Here is a 21,666-nt window from a genome sequence, read left to right on the forward strand (position 1 = left end):
GTAAAAGTGAAGGTGAAGATAGTTATTATCATTAACTGTACCCTTAAATGCTTTCTATCCACAATGTTGATAAGCAAGTACAAACGAAAACAAAAAATAGGTAAATCAGTGTATGAAGGGACTATGTGAAAGTTGGGTTCAGGGAGAAATTTTAACATTCTCAAGACAAACTGTCTCTCTTCCTATCTGGGCAGGTGGCTTATCATTCCTGCAGATCTGTTCCCATTTGTCTCAAGCATTTCTGCTCCCCAAACTTCCAGACCACCCACCAGACCAATGAGCAAACTGATGTGGGGATTTTTGCCAGGACAGGATGACAAGAATTACTGCAGACTGAGTAAAAATTAAACAGGCAAGAATGCCTGGGAAAGGACATATATGTAGACTTACCTATTGGCATATATATTGGAATAACAAGCTATGCACAAGCTAGGTAGGTGTGACTTCATCACCAAGCATGTATGATTATCTAAGGAGTAACACCTTGTGTTGGTGAACACAAAACTCTAGACAGTGATTTCAAAATTGAATAATTGATCAATTTCCATAGAGTTTAAAATTAAATTAGAGAAAGGCAGAGAAATCAAACTTAAATCAGAGATATGAAATTGACCTAAAGATTAGTCTGATGTAGAATAAAGTTAACAAAACTTGTAGATAAGAGTCATAAATTAGAAAAAGAAATACTTTATTAGATGTCATCAGGATGAAGATCCACACTCTTTGGGAAGAAACCGATGCCTTGGATAGGCTGTAACCTTGGTAGTACGCAATCAATGGAGAATCAGGGGAGCCACTGGAGTTTTGGGGACAGGGTATAAAAAGGCATGTCTTTTTTAAGTGTACCCAATAGCTTAGCTATCCATTCCTGCAAAAACACAAAATGAAATCCTTTCCTTTATAGTATGGGAGAGGGGGCTTTATAGAATTCTTAGAAAGACAAGTGTCTCTTAGGAGACAATTAAGAGAGTTAAGCATAATTTACCTTTCAGACCTTTGGAGAAGAGAGGAATTTATTATAAAAAAGAAATAAAGATTATGAAATGCAAAATAGTTAATTTTGATCACATTAAATTTTTAAAAAAATTGCACAACCAAACCCAATGCAGCCAAGAATCTTAGGGAAGCAGAAATCTGGAGAACAATTTTTATAGGGGCTACCTCACATTTATCAGATTGGTAAAGATGACAGAAAACAATAATGATAAATCTTGGTGGGGATGTGGGAAAACTGGATCACAAATGTATTGTTAGTGGAGTTGTAAACTGATCCAGCCATTCTGGAGAGCAATTATGCCTAAAGGGCTATAAAACTGTACATATCCTTTGATTCAGCAGTGCCACTACTGGATCTGTAATCCAAAGAGATCATAAAAGAAGGAAAAGGACTCACACATTAAAAAAAAAAAAAAAAAAAAAAAAAAGGTTTATATTAGTTCCTTTTGTGGTGGCAAGGAATTGGAAATAGAATGTGTTAGGATTACTAGGTGCTAACTCAGTTGCCAAGAGAATGGCCTCTTTGGGTTATAGACATTAAGGATTGTTTCTATTTTATCCCTCTAGATAAGGAGGATATGAAAAGATTTGCTTTTTCAGTGCCCAGTGTTAGTTTGTCTGAGCCTTGTAAAAGATATGAATGGACAGTTTTGCCACAGGGAATGAAAAACAGCCCTACTATGTGCCAAATGTATGTTGCTGCTGCTCTTCCTCCAGTAAGAAAAGCCTTTCCAAAAGTAATATTGTTACATTATATGGATGATATTTTGGGATGTGCACCTGAGGAACAAATGTTAGAAGCATGTCTACAAAAGACCATGAAAACACTAAGGAACTACAAACTGCATATAGCTACAGAAAAAATTTAAAGACATGCTCCTTTTCAATATTTAGGATATGAAGTATATCCTAAGGCACTTACACTACAAAAACTTTCTTTAAGAACAGAGAAGTTGGACACCTTAAATGATTTCCAAAAATTAATAGGAGATATCCAATGGATGCGGCCAGTGTTAGGCTTAACTACCAACCAACTGCAAACTCTATATGACATTTTAACGGGAGACAGTGCTTTAAACTCACCACGCCAGCTTACAAAAGAAGCTCAAGAGGCTTTCAGAGAAATTGAACTGGCTTTATCCAATGTGGTTGAAAGAGACACTCAAAAATCCTTGGAAATATCAGTTTTTGCTACAAACGAGGCACCCACAGCAGTCCTTCATCAAGAAGACAGTGTGATTGAGTGGGTGAACATCCCAGCACAACCAGAACAAAGCCTTGCTCCTTACCCAGTGCTTGTAGCTAGAATTTTATTAAAGGCCATCAAGGGATCAGTACAATTATCTGGGATAAGTCCTGACAAAATATACACATTCTATACTAACACACAACTTAATGTATGCTGCTAGACCATCCCAGAATGGCAAGTTTTATTGGCCACCGCTCCAAATTTTGCACATGGATCTCCATTAAAGATAACTACATAATTGGTGATGGATTTTTGAAGAAAAGGTTTCTAAGGTTCCTCTTAAAGGACCAGCTATCTTTACAAATGCTGGCAAAGAAAATATCTCATGATTTAATCATAAAGAGAGTAGTCAGAACTCCTTTTCAGTCCACTCAGCAGAATGAATTATTTGCAATCATGCTAGTTCTTACTTATTACCCGGGAGACATAAATACAATTCCTGATTCTGTCTATTCAGTAGGTGTGGTACAAAGAATTTCCACAACCCAAATAAAATTTGCAGCCTCTAATATTTATCAGCTCTTTAAGGAACTTCAAGAGCAAGTGAGAAAGCATCCACGCAAGATTTATATCTTGCATGTCCACTCACATAGTGGACTTCCAGGTCCCATTTTTGATGGAAATTCAAAGGCAGATAGCCATTTAACTATGGTAGCCAGTATTCCTTTATTTCAGGAAGCCCAAGAATCTCATTCTAAATATCATCAGGCTGCCCAAGCTTTACATTTACAATTTGGAGTAACAAGAGAGGAAGCTAGGAGCATAGTAAAAAGTTGTACAGCTTGCCTTCCTTTCCATGTTCCTATGCTCCATCCAGGGAAGAACCCTCGTGGCTTGAGACCCAATGAAATCTGGCAAATGGATGTGACGCACTATAAATCTTTTGGTCGTCTGTCTTTTATCCATGTGGTGGTAGATACCTTTTCAGGATTCACTTTTGCAGTTCCAACAACAAAAGAGACAGCCTGAGTGGTCACTGAATTCCTTATCCAAACATTTGTAATTATGGGTGTGACACAAGAAATAAAAACAGATAATGGACCTGCATATACTTCTAAACATTTTGCATACTTTTGTGCACAGTATAAGATTTTACACACCACTGGCATACCTTTTAATTCTCAAGGTCAGGCAACAGTAGAGAGAAGAAAAAGAGACATTAAGACACTCCTCCAAAAACGAAAGAAAGGGGGAGCCACAGGTAACCTTAGAGAACTTCTAAATTTAGTTCTCTATACCATTAATTTTTAAATTTTTGACAAAGCTGCACTGGCTCTGGCAGACAGGTTTTATAACCCACCAGAAGGGCAGTGCCCAGTACAAACAACTCCACTATCTTTAGATAATTGCAGGTGATGTGGAGAGATCCAAGAAGTGGTGAATGGAAGGGACCAGAGAGGTTAACTGCTTGGGGGAGAGGGTTTGCTTGTATTTCTTCAGATGGGGAAGGAATCAGATGGGTGCCAACGAGTCATATTCACCTTGTCCATCAGAGAGAGACAGAAAAAGAGAAAGACCTCAAAACAAAGGAGAAAATCTAAGAATATCTGACACCGAAAGAACATGCTGATAAGAAGACTGTTAAAGGACTTGAAAACCAGCAGAGATCATTGGATTCCTTGAGATGAAAAATTGTTGATGAAGACTATGGTAGGATTTTAAACTTGCAGGAATTATTGGATTTTTGGCACATGAACTAATGGACAATGGACTTATGGACATGTATAAATTCTCAATTTATGATTATTTGATCATGTTACTTATTACATCACTTCTAGCATGTGTTATGATACTATGTGTTTATGTAATTATCTATAATATCTCCCATATTGATGGATTTATGTATATCTGTTTCAAGGTCATGAGCATCCTATGTTCTAAATCAAAAGAAAGGGGAAGATGTTAGCATTACTAGGTGCTAACTTGGTTGTCTAATTTAGCACAGTATTTAACAATTTTCTAGCTCAGAATTCACACTTTTAGGAGGAGTTTACACCTTTAGTCTTCTGAAAGGAGTTTATACCTTTAAAGGAGTTTACACCTTTGGAATACCCACAAGCCCATTCTCTGGGAAGATAGATTTCTTTTTTCTTTCTTTTTTTTTTTTTTCCTGAGGCTGGGGTTAAGTGACTTGCCCAGGGTCACACAGCTAGGAAGTGTTAAGTGTCTGAGACCAGATTTGACCTCTGGTCCTCCTGAATTCAAGGCTGGTGCTCTATCCACTGTGCCACTAGCTGCCCCTCTCTGGGAGGATAAAAGGAGCCAGGATTCAGGAAGAAGAGGATTCCAGATTCTACATTCCCTCTTGCTGGAGGCTCCAGAAGCCTCCCAAGAAATCTGCTTACAGAGAAATCGATTTACAGAAAAGAAACCTCCCAGAGAAGGATTACAATTGAGAGACAGCAGGACACTACATGAATGAGTGCCCATCAATTGAGAGGATGACTGAATAAAATATAAACAATGTGTGTACTGGAATATTATTTTTCTCTAAGAAATGATGAGCATGTTGGTTACAGAAAAGCCAGGAAAGAGATGAACTAATGCTGAATGAAGTGAGTAGAACCAGCAGAACACTATACATAGCACAGCAATATTGGATATGATCATGTCTGTTAGACCTAATTCTTTCTAGCATTGCAATGATCCAAGAAAATTCCAATAAAATTTTGATCAAAATTCTATTCTCTTTCAGAGAAAGAATTATGGAGACTGCATGGGGATCAAAGCATACTATTTTCAACTGTTTTTTTTTTTTTTCACTTTCATGGTTTTTCCCTTTTTGCTTTGATTTTTTTCTTTCCCAACATGACTAATGTGGAACATATATGATATTGTTTGCTGTCTCGAGAGAGGGGAAGTAAGGGTGGAATAGAGGAAAAAAATTGGAACTAAAAAGATTACAAAAATGAATGTTGAAAACCATCTTCACCTGTAATTGAAAAAAAAAAAAAAATCCACTGAAAAGTGTGGGCAATGCGGCTGGAGAATTAGTAAAAGTCAGCCTCAAACTTTTTTTTTCCAGTCACAATTTTCAACAAATTGCAGGTGAGACAGGAAAAAATCAAAGAATCCGGGACTCAGGCAATATCCAATCAAGTAAAGACATTTATTATAATTGATCAAAAATCACACACTTGGGTGGGGAGAGAATATACATCTTTTAGGAATTTACTAGGAGTTATCAGGAGTCAACACCCAGCAAAACAAAACAAGATATTTAAGGAACCAGATTTTATCGCCAGAGAAGTGGATTTTAAGATTATAGGAGTAGTTTGCTAACATGGGGAGGTCTTAAAAGACTTGGTGAAACTACCCATGTGGTTATCCAGAATGCATTCAGAAAAGCCCTACTAATGGGAAAGTATTAATGTATAATAATAATATGATTAGCCTGCCTTCATCATAAGTTTCAACAGACAGCATATAAGGATAGTGGACAAGTGCTATGTTGGTCAAATTAATAAAAAACAATTAAAGAGAATGGTTTAATGTGTTTATTTACATCATATTGGTGCTTTCTTATTGATTGATTTCTATGGTATGTTTAGACTCCATAGGTGATGAAACTATGGACTGGGTGGACCTGAGTTTGTACCTGTCAACTAGTGACTAAGGATTTATGTGAGGTTTTGGCAGGGGGTAGCAGGGGCAGATTTGGAGTGGAGCAATAATCAGAATCTTATCAAAACAATCTGTTAGTTATAGTTAACTTTGTGCTTCAACTGTTAGAAAATAACCCTTGGTGATTGAGTTTTTTGGGTTTTGTTTTTGGTTTTTGAAGTCAAAACATAATACAACAATTAACAGTCTACAATCGTCTTACATCATAATTGATGTAAGAAGCAGAGTTTTTGAAAGAAACAAATCAATTTGGTAGAAAATTTCCCCTAACTTGATGCTTTCTCTCTCTATCATTCCTGGTAGCAATTCCCCAGGAGACCACAGGACTGTTTCTTCTTGTGTTAGATAGCTCCACAAAGGGCAGTTATCACAGTGCATTTTACTCCATACATTTTGATGGAGGTGCAGAGAAGTGCTTCTGGCAAAGGGTCATTAATCTTTTTAAACCCTGAATAAATTTTCTGTGTCTCATCTTTTAGAACATGTGCAACATGCTTGGAAAGAGCTTTTCATGCCCAGTTCTAACAAGGATACAGATCCCTCCTTCCTAAGAACAGCCCCAATACAAATTAAGTTGAAGTCCCAAGTAGGAGTGTTTTCTTCCTGGACTTTCAGATCATTCTGTGTCTTCTTCTGTTACTCAACCTCATCCAAAGTTGCCTTCAAGTGCTGAAATCTTTGTTAACCTCAGGCTCGAGAATTTCTAAGTCTTAACCACTGCATCATAATCCCTTTCTCCAAACTATCTCACAAATTCTCCTTTTTCTCTCAAACGCCACACGATCTCTTGCCTGGAAAGATTCACTGGCAACTTTTCCCCTGTCGGGTCTAGTTATACCACTGGAGAGAAGGAAATTAGTGCTTTCTTATCCGCCTTCCAAAGGCTTGCTGAGCTTTGCAGTACCAGAAAGCTTCTCCTTTCCGGAGACTCACGGAGGGATCTCGATCCACCCCATTCAATCTGGAGCCCAGCGGTGTCCCTGATGCGGAGAGATGAGCCACCTCCCGAGGCAGCCTTGAGGCCGAGGGCAGATTCGGAGTCGTCAACCTTCTCTCTTTCCTTTTCCCTAGGCAGTCTAGTCCTGGCCGAGCTGGATTCCGTGCGGGCTCCTGTTGCGGTCATCAGCTTCGCTCAGAAGGTGACTGCTTCCCACATGGGCCGCACTCTTGCTGGGGCCCTCATCGCCCCCGCTGCCCAAGCCCTCGCTGCAGTGTTTGCGCTTATTAAAAAAAAAAAAAAAAAAAAAAATCCACGGAAACATCTTGTAAAATGAGATCTGTCTCTTGATATTGTCAGACAAGACTTCAACATGGTGAGGTGGTGTGGGGGGAGAGGAGAGGAGAGAGAGGAGGAAAAGTGGAGACATGATTTTAAAATTTACAATTATTAATGCAGTTTTAACTTAATTTTGAGGACTTATTAAAATTTATACTCAAACTTTTGGAAGTATACACTCACACATATATTCTCTATATATCCATATAGGTAGATAAATGTAGATATATCCTAGTTCTCAGAGAAAGCAGTCTAATCTTGTTGCTTTCTCAAAGTTTACTACTCAATTAAAAAAAAAACAACAACAACAACAAACCCCCCCCCAACAACTTCTACATGTTTACCCTACATCCTCTTTTAAGAATCTATTATCTTCATATCATCCAGAAAAAAGATATTTTAAAGACTTAATGTTATAACATGAGTATTACAATTAGCATACAAATGGCAAGCTTAAGAACTCATACTTAGATGAAAAAAAATATTGACTTGACCAAAAATTCAGATAAAAAATAATATCTTACTATAATACATGCAAATATGAAACTCAGATGTTTTAGATTTAATTTATTAACTAGTAGATTTAATATTACAATAAAAACTTGTTCAATTTACCTACTCTGAAATTGTTATAAACTTGAAATAATCACATTAAAATAATAATATTCTTGAATTTCACACATACCATGAACACATGATGGCTACTTCAAACTTTGATTAGATTGTATCTAAGATTATCTATATGCAGATTAGATATCTTCAAATGTTCCTTCAAGGAGCTTTTTAGTGAGTTATTGCTAAAATCATTTCATGTTGCAAATTTATTTACAGTTTCCTTTAGTAAATATTATATCTTGATACAATATTGTCTTTCTGAAGTTAATATGCATTTCTCAAAAAAGTTTATCCTTTAATGGAATCAAAAACCTTCTCAAATTTCTCCAAAACTCCAAACTCTTGACTTTCAAACCTTCTGCTCCCACTGTCAGTGTAAATAGACTCCAACTTTAACTTCTTACCTGTTCTCTCATTTTTTTCCTCTTCCACTGATCTTTGAATAAAGCCTATCCATCTTGAACCTGACTCTTCATTTTACATGCTGATTCCTCACTTCTCTTTACCTTCTCCAAGTCTATGTCATCTTATTTCTCAATAATATTCTAGTTTAACATTCTACTGCTATACATTTATATTTTGAGTTGTAAAATCTAATTCAATTTAAGTGATTTATTCACTAGTTTACTTCAACAATTAAATCTTGTTGAATTATTTCAAACTACCTTTATTTTTTTATTTTCTGGTGGGTAAAATCACTTTTTATTAGAACAATACATCAATCATTCTCTGGGAAGGAAGAAAGGTAGATACTATTTGAATTTAATCTTTTTTTTTAATTGTTTAATTTATTTTTGTTAAATTTTGAGTTTTGAGCTATTTTCTTCCCTCCCAACCTTTCACTGGAGAAGACCAACATTTCACATACATATATATATATATATATATGTTACAAATGAAACTACATAATAAATACTTCCATTTATCAGTTCTTTCTCTGGAGGTATACAGAACCTTCCTTTATAAATCCTTTGTAATTGATCTGAATATTCATATTGCTCAGAATAGCTTAGTCATTTGCAGATACTCTTTTAAAGATATTCCTTTAAACTACATACAATATTTTGTATATTCCCTAATTTTCACTTTTCATTATTTTGTGCAAGGTTTTGCATGTTTTTCCCCTTAAAATCAACCTTCTTGTCATTTATTACAGCACAGTAGTATTCCATCACAATCATAAAATACATCTTACTCAGTCATTCCCCAATTAATGGGCACCCCTTAGTTTCCAGTTCTTTGTCATCACAAAAGGAACTGCTATAAATATTTTAAAAGATATATATGTTCTTTCCCTTTTTTCCCTTGATCACATGGAGAAATATAACTACTAATGGTATTGTTTGGTCAAAGTTTTATAACTTGTGGGGTATAATTCCAAACAGCTTCCCACAATGGTTGAATCAGTTCATAGTTTCATCAATATCATTTTAGCATCCTAACTTTTCAACTCCTCCAATATTTGCTATTTCCCCCTTCTATCATGTAGCCAATTTGGTAGAAGTAAAATAATATTTCAAAGTTCTTTTAATGTTCATTTCTTTAATCAACAATGGTATACATTTCCATTGAAAACATAAATTTGGGGAGTTCATTAAAAGTGATCTTTGATATTAGCTTTTATGTTAAATTTTCTGTTGAGTTTAGGTTTGATGGATAGAAAGTTCTGAAAATCTGCAAGTTTGTTAAATGTCCATTTTTTTTCTCATGGAAAGTTATGGATAATATTGCTGGATGTATTTTTGGTGGCAGGCTTAGTTCTTTTGATTGCTGGAGGTTGTGATTCTAGGACCTGGGATATTTTATTGCGACTGGCAGTTAAGTCCTGTCCAATTCTAATTGTATCTCCAATGTATTATCTCCAGTGTAGTTGAATTGCTTTTTTCCCCTTGTTTCTTGAAAAATTTTCTCTGATCTGGGGAGTTCAAAATTTGGCAATAATATCTCTGTATTTTCCAGAAAGGATCCATTTGAGGTGGTGATCTTTTTCTTTGTCTACTTTCTATTCTACTTTCCCCTTATCCTCTACTTCCATGCTGGATCTCCCTATGAGGACATTGTCTTCAATGTGGGACTATTGATAGACACATGGCTTTTGCTGTCAGTTTGTCAGTGGCATCTTTCTGCTTTGGTTCCACTTTAAGCACTATCGCCATAGGCGGTAGGAGTGCTCCTATCCAGAATATGTTTCACTAGGTTTCTTTTCTTTTTTTGACATTTTCATCTTGTTTTAATAGTTAATATTAAAACTTTGTATTGTTCAAAAAATATATGTGGACAATTCTTAAACATTAGCCCTTTCAAAACCTTGTGTTCCAGTTTCTTTCCCCCGTTTCCCCTTCACCCTTCCCTAGATGGCAAATAGTCCAATATATATTAAACATGGTAGAAATACAGGTCAAGTCCAATATATGCATACACATACAATTATCGTGCTGCACAAGAAAAATCAAATCAAACTAGTTTTTTTTTTTTTAAAGCCATATATAATACAAGCAAAGAAAAACAAAATGCAGTGAAAATGCTTTGTTGTGAACCATACTCATTTCCCACAATCCTCTCTCAGGGTATAGATGGTTCTCTTCAAGGCTAAAGAATTGGAAGTAGTTTGAATCATATCATTGTTGAAGACAGCACCTACTATACAGATTATTGCCATAAGCACTGGGAATAAAAGAAGACAAAAGAAAATCCCTGCCCTTAAGTGTATAGATATCTGTGGGGGAAAGATGAAAACAATCAAGTACAAATAAACTCAATATAAGATAAACTGGATAACTGGGATTAGCATTAAAGGGGAACCAGGAAATAGCTCCTGGAGAAGAGATGGTCTTTCACAAAGCCTTGAAAAAAGCCAGGGGAGCCAGGAAAAGAAATAAGTAAGGATTACAAGTGTGCAGCAAATGAAAATACCCAGAAACTAGGAGATTTGTGTCCTGGGAGGAACAATCAGCAGGCCAGTATCATTGGATCACTGGATTGCAGGATACATATTCGTGGTGAGGGAAAATGGATTAAAGGAAAAGGCTGGTAAAAGGTGGAGGGGTAAAGAAGGGGGGAATTGGAGGTTAGGAAAAGCTTTAAATGTCAAACAATTATATGTTTAATCATAGAAGTGAAAAAGAACCATTAGAATGTATTTAGGGGAGGGCTAAGAAAATGACTCTTCTAAATTGAAGGCTAGTAAAAGTGATCAAGATTGTTATTATCATTAACTCTACCCTTGAATGCTTTCTAACCATAATGTTGCTAAGCAAACACAAATGAAAACAAAAAGTAGACAAATCAGTCAGTGTATGAAGGGACTATGTGAAAGTTGGGTTCAAGGAGAAATTTTAACATTCTCAGACAAATTTTCCTCCTATCTGTGCAGGGGGCTTATTGTTCCTGCATATCTGCATCCTTTTGTCTCAAGAATTTCTGCTCCTCAAACTTCCAGGCCACCCACCAGGCCAATGAGGAACTTGAAGTGAGGATTTGTACCAGGTCAGAATAACATGAATTACTGCAGACTGAGTTCAAATTAAGCAGGCAAGAATGCCTGGGATAGGACAGCTTGGAATACAGCAAGCTATGCAGAGGCCAGGCAGGTGTGATTTCATCACCAAGCAGGTTTGATTACCCAAGAGGTCTGGCAAGTAGGACCAAAATGAGGCACCAGGTCTTGTGAATTTTCTAAAGTCACACTGGTGACAAAGCTCAGAACTCAGACTGTGTAACATTAAAGCCAGCATTCTTTGACCTGTACTACATGGTCCTCCTGGCTATAAATGATTCTGGGTAAATCCTTTAATTTTCAGTATTCCCAATCTAAGATCAGAAGCAGGTGCTGCAAATGTAGCACCTTCTTGGTCATTATCTCCCAGTTCATGTCCAGATAGAAATTTATGTGATAGGTGTTCGGGACACTTGCATCTACCCAAACTGACTACTCAGGAGTTGCTCCAAATGATGTACAGAAAGAATTTATTAGAATCTCAAGAAGTGGACTCTCCTGGCCTGTGAGCCCAAAAGGACAACAAAGATACCCACAGTAGGAGAGTCATTCCATTGAGAGTTCTTACAATTTTAATACAAAGAACCCCCTCAAATCCCACCCTCTATATTGTGTGATGGGTCACATAGTCTCTATTCCCTTATTTGGTGAGTGGAAATTAGTAGATGTTTAACTTTACCACCCATGTCTTACTTTGAACAATAAAATATAGTGCAAGCCTTATCTAAAATCACATGCTTCCTCAACTGAGACCTTAACGCTTTAGATAACAGTACCTGATCAATATGTGCTTCACCTTTTCCCCACACATAGAAAATTGGGGATGGATAAAAAGATACAAGCATAACACCTGCCCTCATGGAACCTTCAATTAAAGGGTGAGTGGAATGTGTGGAGATATGACACATTCAATAGACTGGCAAAACTATTTAGTAACTACAATGCACAACAGAATTACAGCATGAAACATACACAAAAGGCATTTGAAATAATGGAAAATTTCTGAAATTTTGAAATAGAATGCAGTTCTACTCTTACTTCACCCATTTACTAGGTGTTTGAAATTGGGTAAATCACTTTACTTCTGCATGCCTCAGATGTCCCATTTATAAAATGGGAATAAATGAGAACAACAGAGCCCACCTCCCAGCATCATTGAGAGGATAAAATGGTCTATTTGTTGTTGGTTTTTTTTTTTTTTTTGCATTCTTAACACATAATAAAATATGTTTATGAAACAAAAAAGTTTCCCCCCATATTTTCTGCATTATAAATTGAGAAGCAGTTTATTATTTTATTTTTTTGAAGTGAGCAGAACCAGTAATTTATTGTACACCGTCACAGCAAAATTACATGATATTCAATTACTTCAAGACTTAGCTTTTTTTAGCCACAATTCCAATAGACTTGGGATAGAAACTTGGGACAAACAAGTTTTACAAGGATGTAAATGTTAAAAATTTTCTAGGCATGGTTTAAAAAAAATGCTATTTCCTTTTTTTTTTAAATTATAACTTTTTATTGACAGTACATATGCATGGGTAATTTTTTACAACATTTTACAGCGTTATCCCTTGCACTCACTTCCGTTCCTATTTTACCCTTCCCTCCTTCCACCCCTCCCCTAGATGACAGGCAGTATTATACATTTTAAATATGTCATAGTATAACCTAGATACAATATACGTGTGCAGAGCCGTACAGTTCTCTTGCTGCAGGGAAAGAATTGGGTTTAGAAGGTAAAAATAACCTAGGAAGAAAAACAAAAATGCAAACAGTGAGAGCATGTAGTGCATTCCACATCTAAGTTCATATTTATGGCAAGGTCCAGGAGTAGCTGTCCCTCCAAATAAAGTATTGTCCAGCCCTGTATCTAACAGTGCTTGGCTTTCTTCACAATGCTGCCCTCAGCTGAGATGACGGCAGTTTTGGAGCCACTAGCACTGCTTGTCACTGTGACAATGGCTGGCAAGGGAGTTGTTGGGGAAAGGATGGTTGGCTGGGCTGCCCTGGTCCCTGGGATAGCACAGTCCCACTTGCCTTTTCTCTTCTGAGCAGCTGGAGCTCCGGTGCTGGCTGTGACCTCACCGGCGCCTCTCTCAACCTCAAATCTCCTTCTCTCCTTTGTGGCTTTTAACAATTTGTCCATCTCAATGTTCTGCGCTTTAGCTAGTGCCTCATAGTAGGAATGCTCAGACCATCCAGAGGGATCAAAGATATCCTTGGGATAATTGGTGCCAAATTCATCAATCGCACAGTAGTTGATAAGCTTCTCATAGATCCGGGGATTCCGAAATTCTTTCTTCCTCTGAATGATGTAATTCAGGTCCATCTTTTCCTTTATTTTCAGCTCATATAGTTTTTCTATCTTGTCCTGGAGGTGACGTGAGCACTTGCCAGGTGGCTCTGGGGGGATGTTAATCTCATCTGGAGACAAGTTCCTGATGCTGTCCAGGAGAGAGGCAAGCAGCTCCTGAGGATCTCTCTTTTCCAGGTCTGAAAACTCCTTTGGAGCATCAGCCTGCGTCTTTTTGGTCTTCGAATCGGTACCTTCTGAGTGTCCGATGTGCTCTTCATCCCCTTCTCGGTAACCATCTTGATCTCGCTCAAGTGGAGTAAAATCATGTCGGTAGGCTTCACACACCAAGCCTCCTTTTTTCTCCGCTCCTGTCACCCTTCCAGCCGCTTCCACTCCAGCCTCGCTGTCTGACTCGGGCTCCGAATACTCTGAGTAATCCACCAGCGAAGGCAGAACGTTCTTCTTGCCAGACATCTTCCTTCCTTCTTTACGCCCTCGAGCCCGTGCTTTCCGAAGGACGCTGGGGCCTTGCTCACTACTGAAGGAGTGTGAGTCTCTGGCAGGGAGGTAGCCGTCACCCTCGCTGACTTACTTTCTGCCTTCCTCCCAGTGCCTGGGCTCCTAAAGGACGCTGGGACGCCCCTTCCTTCTGCTCCCTGCCCCCCGCCCTATGGTCAAATTAGATACCCTCGATTCCTTGCTTCCTGCCTCACTGATTTTTTTTTTTTTTTTGAGTCCCTCTTCCCAGCCTTGCTACTTCTTTGTTCTTTAAAAGCTTTTTTTTAAAGGCTCCTTATTCTCTGAATGAAACAGAGAAAGTGAGATCACTAAAGGCTAGATGATCATCAGACTAGGAAACATCCACCTTTCTGCTGCTCTTTGGAGGCCACAGGCCTGCCTTAGCTGCTGGAAAGCCCTACTTGGTCTCTTCTGAAGGGGACTGGAGGCCTTCCCCTTAGCTTGTTGCTCTGGGCCTTGGCTGCTGCACAGCCTCTTGGAGATGGACCTCTTCCTTCAAGTCACTTCCCTTTCATAGGTACCTGGCAAACTTCACAAAGCCCATCAGGCTCTTTCACCCAGAGAGGCCAGGTTAGGATGTGGAGAAACTTCCCAGAACTTGGTATTAATACCTCCCCTTGTGAGTTAACAAGTTTAAAGGAGGCAATTTTAATTCAACTTTCTTTCTGTTTCTTGATTGTGAGTTTACACCTTTGGAGGTGGATTAAAAAAGGTGTTTTCCTCTTTGGGTAGAGTTTTACAACAACTTTAAGGAAAGAAGTTAAATTAATGCTACTTGGGGAAAAGGCTTTATTTATTTATTTATTTTTGGTTTGTTTATGTGTGGTTTTTTTTTTTTTTTGAGTGGGAAGGATACACTCCATGGCATTCCAAAGATAGCTTGTAGATGAGTTTAATTTACATCTTGGGGATCATCTTCCCTTCTCAATTCCCCCCCCCCCACCCCAGTGTATCTCACACCAGGACAAAGTATTTAAAACTCCAAAACCTATGTGGGTTCTTTTGAATTTTTGTTTTTTAAGAAAATTTGGTCCAGGCTTTCCTATCATAACTTCAAATACTATCACTTTAGGATTTCACTTAATTTCATTTCAAAATGTATTTTACCATTGTAAAATCTAGTCTTATAAGTAATGTGGGTGAACATTGTGAAATACAGCTGTCTTGATCTGTACATTATTAGGTGTTAACTCTCCAGATTCTAAAAGGAAAGAAATGAAGGTGAGTAGGACTTTTAATTTGTAAAACCTGTTTCTATTAAGTAGGCAGTCATGCCTAATTTTGGTAAGATGTTAACACACTTGGGAATAAAAATATGCCTTCCAAAAATGACTGAAGTCTTCAGGGAATTGCATTTTAGGTAGTCTTATTTACATAAAGCAAGTGCTAAAGCTCCATCCCAAAGGGAATTTGTTCTTTTTGCTGAGAGAGGAACTTTTTATTCGATTCAGTTCCAAAAGTGTAAAGTCATAATCAAAAGAAAAATATCTCTCCACTTAAAATTACCCCTTTTCAGGATCTCACCCTGCTTTTTCATTTACCCTCATCTATCAAATTTTGGTCAAATCCTAAAAGAGAAATCACAGCCCAAAAAGACATGTAGAAATCCAAGTTGAAATGTAAAAACTCTATTGGAAAATGTGCTCCCCAGAACTACATAGGGTGCTCTGGTTCTGATCATAATGACTGTAGTGTGTCATCCAATGGACAGGCCTATAAATACTTCAAGATAAGTGGGAGAGTGACCCTTATTCATAGTTAAAATCAGACTCTCAAAGTAAAAAACAAAAATGGATTTATTATGATCTCTCTAGATAGGGCAACTTCCAACAGACAAGGTATTAGTAGAGAAATGCAAAATGCAAACTGCAAGACAAAAGAATATATAGACCCTAAGGAGGACCCTCCCCCCCTTCTGACCTTTTGTCCCCTTGCCTGGCAGAGTTCCAATTTACCCAGAAACTAAATATTGATCCCAGAACACACTTTACCTGTTAGGTATTTAAATGCTAATCAAAGTGTGTGAGGGGCCAGAACCGGAAGGAAATGTTTGTTCATCTGAGATAACTGAATACCTGCAGCTTTTAGCTACAGCTCAACTTATTGCACAGCCCAAGTCACAATTAGGGCACAGATCAAGGCCACATCCTTATGAGAGGTCTTCACTCAGTTTATCCCATTTAATCCCTCCTACTTATTTATTAACTTTTGAAGACCTTTCCTCTCATACCATTCTTGATACATTTCTTCAATGGTCTTGTTCTCAGTCTCCTTTGGTTATCCTTTTTTCTCTACTGAAATCCATCCTCATCTTTTTTAATACTCCCAAGTTTGTCTGGATCTCCCCCTCCAGGTTGTTTAATCTTACTATGCTGCCCACTGATGTCTGTACTCCTCTTGTACTCCTCTTGTGATAGATACATGGTATCACAAAGGGGCCCACAAAACAGGGAGTAGTATGACTCCATTTAAAGCTATCATCAGGGAAGAAAGAACCCATTTCAAACAGCTGCCTCCAGACCAAGACCACCAAGAGGTGTTAAATGAGGACCACCAGGTCTGGAATGGGATATTGGGCCAATTTTCCAGTATCTTTGGCAACTTCCTTCACTACCTGTCCATTATAATCAATTTTTTACACAGCAAGTGGATAGATGAAATGTCCCACAAACTCTACCTTCTTCAGAGAATAAGTAGCCTAATACTAGTCTATGTTAGAGTACTGCTTCACTTGTCTGGTCTGGTCTGCTAACAAATCTAGTGCCCAACTCTCTTCTGGCTATTTATTGTTTTGACAATGACCTGTCATCTAATGAGCCTGTTCAGCATACAAATTGGGATTCTGTGTCCACAATTCCCATATGGGGCCATAATCCTTTGTGTCCCCAATAATTAGAATAGGTAACACTTCACAAGTAAAGATGCCTATTAGGAAAGTCAGCAACAACAAAATTACTGAAAGAAACACACAGGTGCATCTAGTAACAGGTGATTAGACCAAATACTCACTTAATTGGGATACAATGAGCACATTTTCAGATTGAGCACAATTCAAGTTTGTAAAATCTTACAATGTTCTCAGTTTCTCCTGAACACTTGCCCTGATTATCAAAATTTGCCATGAGAGGGAAAAAGAGGGGCATCATTATAATCAAAAAGTGGTCCTTCAAAGCCTCACCTTGGGAGTGTATACATGACAGGATTAAGTATCCTTAACTCAGTTTGACTGTAGGAAATTGTGTGCAACGATAATTCATTGCTTAATACAATTGCTAAAGCTCTATCCAAAGTAAAAATAAAATGTCATTTTAACTAAGAAAGTCCTTGTCACATTCACCTCCAAAATTTTAAACTCACAATCAAAAGACTGAAAAGGGGTGATTTTTGTTGGAAAGATTTTTTTTCTAATGCCAAAACCCCAGGAAGTGTGTCTGCTTTATTTAACCCCATCTAGCAAACTCTGGACAAATCCTAAAGTAAACTACATGTCAGGGACAAAAAAATATAGAAATCACAGTTAAGATGTAAAAGCCAAATTGGAAAATGTGCTCCCCAGACCAGTAGCTTTCATGAGAATTCATACTGTCCTAGGAGATCTGTCTCTTCTCCTATAAGAAGCATCAAATGTTATCACAAAGAAAAATGTCAAGGAAAAGCAGAAAAATAGGGGATTGGAGGATGCAAGAGAACATTAAGGATCTATTCAAAGGCCTTTCCACAAGGAGAAATTCATGGTTTCCTATAGCAATTTTGTTCACATTTGGTTATCTCTAAATACTTTAGAGGCTTTTACATCAAGCCTACATCTATTTTCTTGATCATTTCTCCTGATGAATGGTATGCTCTGGACCTGGTTATAATGAGTCTAGTATCTCATCCAATGGACAAGCCTATGGATCCTTCAAAATGAGTACTTAGTCTACTGAACAATTAATCCTTTTTCTCCCACTCACCAGGACTTGACAGCAAACTGTAGTCTCTAGCAGAACATTCTTTGCTAGCCTGATCACGTGGAACAACTGGCTAGAGATCTAAATGTGTTGGGGATGTGCAGGCTTTTGATGAGACAAGGCATGGGTGAAGTAAAAGAATTTACTAAATTATACGTAGAAGTAGAAGTAAAGGTTTATTATAAATCATCAAGAGACCAAATATGAGTAACAAGACAATTATTAGAAGTGGAGTTAGGATGGGGGTCAAGAACCAGGGGCCCCACGCAGAGGAAGAATTGGGAGGAGTAAGGATTTTCTCTTGAATGTCTTTCATCCAGCCAGCCTTTTACAACCACTGTCTCTGTGGTGTGGTGATGGGTAGATATGAGATCCTTCCCAGCCAGAAAGCAGGGAACAGTTGGGTCAGAGTAGTTCCCCTGGGGGTTGGCTAGTACAAAGGGGTGTCATCTACTGAGGAGCTGGTGGCCTGTGGGAGCCTTTGCAAAGAATGCATTAGGCCACATGTGGGATCCACCCTGGAGGTGGCGATGGCACACCCAGCAGTCCTGGACACCCCCATTCCCTGCAGAGTTCCCGAGTCTGACTAGGAAGTTGTCACCCCATTTCCCAGGATCCACAGAGTAGGACCAAGAAAGCTGAAGAGAAAGTATCAAGAGTAGAGTCCTCATAAGGAGAAAGAAAGGAGATTAGCCTGAGAAGCTTCTTTCTCCAGTGTCTTTCCCGGGCATCTTGCAAAAGAGAAACTTCAGGTCTTCTATGGGTTCACAGGAATAAACTGAGTTATCTGAAACAGAAGCAACATGTTTAATCCTAGAAATAGGAGTCCAGCAGGGGGACCCTTCCAGTTTAACTGCATTTGGAGCAGTTAAGATGACCTTGTATGGTCTTTTCCACTTCATGCCTAGGGGGTCAGACCCCTGGGCTTTCCAGCTCTTTAAATAAACCATATCCCCGGGACTGACAGGGGAATTGGCCTGAGCAGGAGCATCTGTGGGTTTGGGGAGATGCTCGTTTGCATATTCAGAAAGGGCCTTCTGAACTGCACCAAGTTGTGAAGCAAATCGAGTGACCAGATGCTGTTCCGGGTCGACAAGAATGTCAGTTGTTAGAAAAGGCCTTCCATACTAGAGCTCAAATGAATTGAGATTAATAGATTTTCTGGGGGCAATTCTGATTTTAAGAAGCCAGATAGGGAGATTTTTAATCCAATCTTTTTGAGTCTCAAGACTTAATTTAGTGAGGACTTGCTTAAGAGTGTGGTTCATTTTCTCCACCTTCCCCAGGCTTGGGGTCTCCAGGCAGAGTGAAGGTGATAAGTAATTTTAAAAGCTTTTGCTACAATTTGTGTCACCTGAGAAATAAAGGCAGGCCCGTTATCACTCTGTAACATGGCAGGTAAACCAAAGCGAGGTATAATTGCGTGTAACAGGCATTTGGATACCTCGTGGGCTTTCTCAGTCCTGCAAGGAAATGCTTCTACCCAGTTAGTAAATGTGTCCACTAACACTAGAAGCAACTTGAAACCTCTGCAGGGGGGGCATATGCATGAAATCTAGTTGCCAGTCCTCGCCAGGCTAAGTGCCTCTCCTCTGAATTGGCCTCAGGAGAGGTGGGGGTTTAACGGCTCCCTCAGGATTCACCTGGGCACAAATTGGACAGGCCTGGCAGACCTGCCTGATCGTTTCCCCCAGCTTATGGCCAGTGAAAACGCGTTCAACTAAGGAGTGGAGGGCATTCCTCCCCAGATGCGTAGCCTGGTGCAGACCAGAGATCAGTTTCCACTGATTTGCCTCTGGAACTGAGGTGGTCTGAGAGAGTCTGGTACCAACCAGAGGGAGAAAGACTGTATCCCCTTTGTTCTGCCAGAGCTTTCTCCTGTGTGCTATAGGAAGGAGTAAAAGACTCAGTTAGCTGGGGAATTAAAGGTGTCAATAGAGGGGTAAGGGCAGCCGTTTTAGCAGCTGCATCTGCCAGCCTATTTCCCTTAGCCTGAAGTGACGCTCCCTTCTGGTGCCCTCTGCACAATATAACTGAGACCTCCTTGGGTTCGTGGACAGCTTGTAATAGATGTAGAATTTCTCCCAAGTGTTTAATGGGAGAATTCCTTGCTGTTAACAAGCCCCTTTCTTTCCAAATAGCTCCATGAACATGCAAAACATGAAAAGCATATTTGGAATCAGTATAAATATTGACTCTTATCCCTTTCCCCAGTTCTAAAGCCCTGGTCAATGCTATAAGTTCGGATTTCTGTGAGGAGGTGCCAGGAGGCAATGGCTTAGCTTCCAGGGTGCTATAAAAAGATACCACTGCATAACCCACCTTTCTCTCCCCATCCTTGAGGAAGCTAGACCCCTCCGTGAACCATTCAGCCTCTGGGTTCTCAAGAGGAATTTCCTTCAAGTCAGCTCTGCTAGAGTATACAGAGTCTATCATGTCCTCTCAATTATGGACAATCTATCCAGACTGAGAGACGTCAGGGAGGAGGGTGGCAGGATTTAGAGTGTGGCAAATTGAAGGCCTGAACATAAGGGACTTCAAACCACTTCCCTTGTCTCCTGCAATATAAGTCCAACTCCTTAATAATTTTATAATCTGTTGAGCCGAATATGGGCCATCTTTGCTGGCTGCCTAGAAGGTACTTTGTCCAGGTATTTTTGGAAAAATGAATTAGTTTTTTTATTTTGAGATCTCTTATGACAAATTTATCTTTGTTTTTTTAAGAGACACCCTAGAGGTGAGTCTTTAGGAATGGATGAGATAAATTGACCCATTCTTGCCTTAAGCCTCAAAAAATTACGCCAAAGCCTTAAGAACAGTAAAGCACCCCGAATTTTTCCCAATAGCTCCTTCGTTCTCCAAGGCTTCCCTTGAGAGAGAGAAAAAAGAAATCACAGAAATCCTTATCGCAAGCGTCCCCACGAGTAAGGATTTTGCTCGAGCGGAAATGCCCGGCAGACAAAGTTGATCCGGATCTTTGGCTGCTCACAGAGGGTTCAGAGAAAGAGGGGGCTTACTTACAGCTGGCTCTGTTGATTCCCCGTACGGGCCACCAGGTTTGTTGGGGATGTGCAGGCTTTTGATGAGACAAGGCTTGGGTGAAGTAAAAGAATTTACTAAATTATAAGTAAAAGTAGAAGTAAAAGTTTATTATGAATCATCAAGAGATCTCTGTGGAGCAAAACTCTTGGATGGAATTAGAGTTCTGTCTGTTCTGCCCACCTGCCCATTCTTCCCACCCTCGTAAATATGATTTGAGACAATACAGAGCTATTGGGTTTGGATAGGCTTCAGTAAGGCTATAGAAAGTTTGATTAGTGATAGTTCAAATTGTATAGAGCTTAAGTGGAGGTACTTAACGTGAATTCAGTTCTATTGAAAGTTAAGTATGGGTACTTAGCTTTAGTTCAGCTCTATAGAAAACTTGGGTAGTGTCAGCTGAACTCTATAGAAAGGTAAATTAGTGGTACTTAACAGAGGTTCAGTTGGGCTGGCTTCTAGGTCCCGATAACATGGAAAGGGACTCTTTTTAGGGTCTCCAGCCTCAGTTTCTCTTGTCAGATTTACTACCTCAATAAACCCTGATAAAGTTTCAGGATGTCTTAGGTACTTGTGTAAGGCAATTATTGGCTAGGTTAGGCA

General features: G+C 38.9%; 1 pseudogene; it reads right to left on the reverse strand.

The window, feature by feature from the left end:
* Positions 1-13,129: 13,129 nt before the first annotated feature.
* LOC141549423 (SAP30-binding protein pseudogene) lies at positions 13,130-14,029 on the reverse strand (annotated as a pseudogene).
* Positions 14,030-21,666: the final 7,637 nt, after the last annotated feature.

Source organism: Sminthopsis crassicaudata, chromosome 1 (genome assembly GCF_048593235.1).
Source record: "Sminthopsis crassicaudata isolate SCR6 chromosome 1, ASM4859323v1, whole genome shotgun sequence".
Classification (NCBI taxonomy): domain Eukaryota; kingdom Metazoa; phylum Chordata; class Mammalia; order Dasyuromorphia; family Dasyuridae; genus Sminthopsis; species Sminthopsis crassicaudata.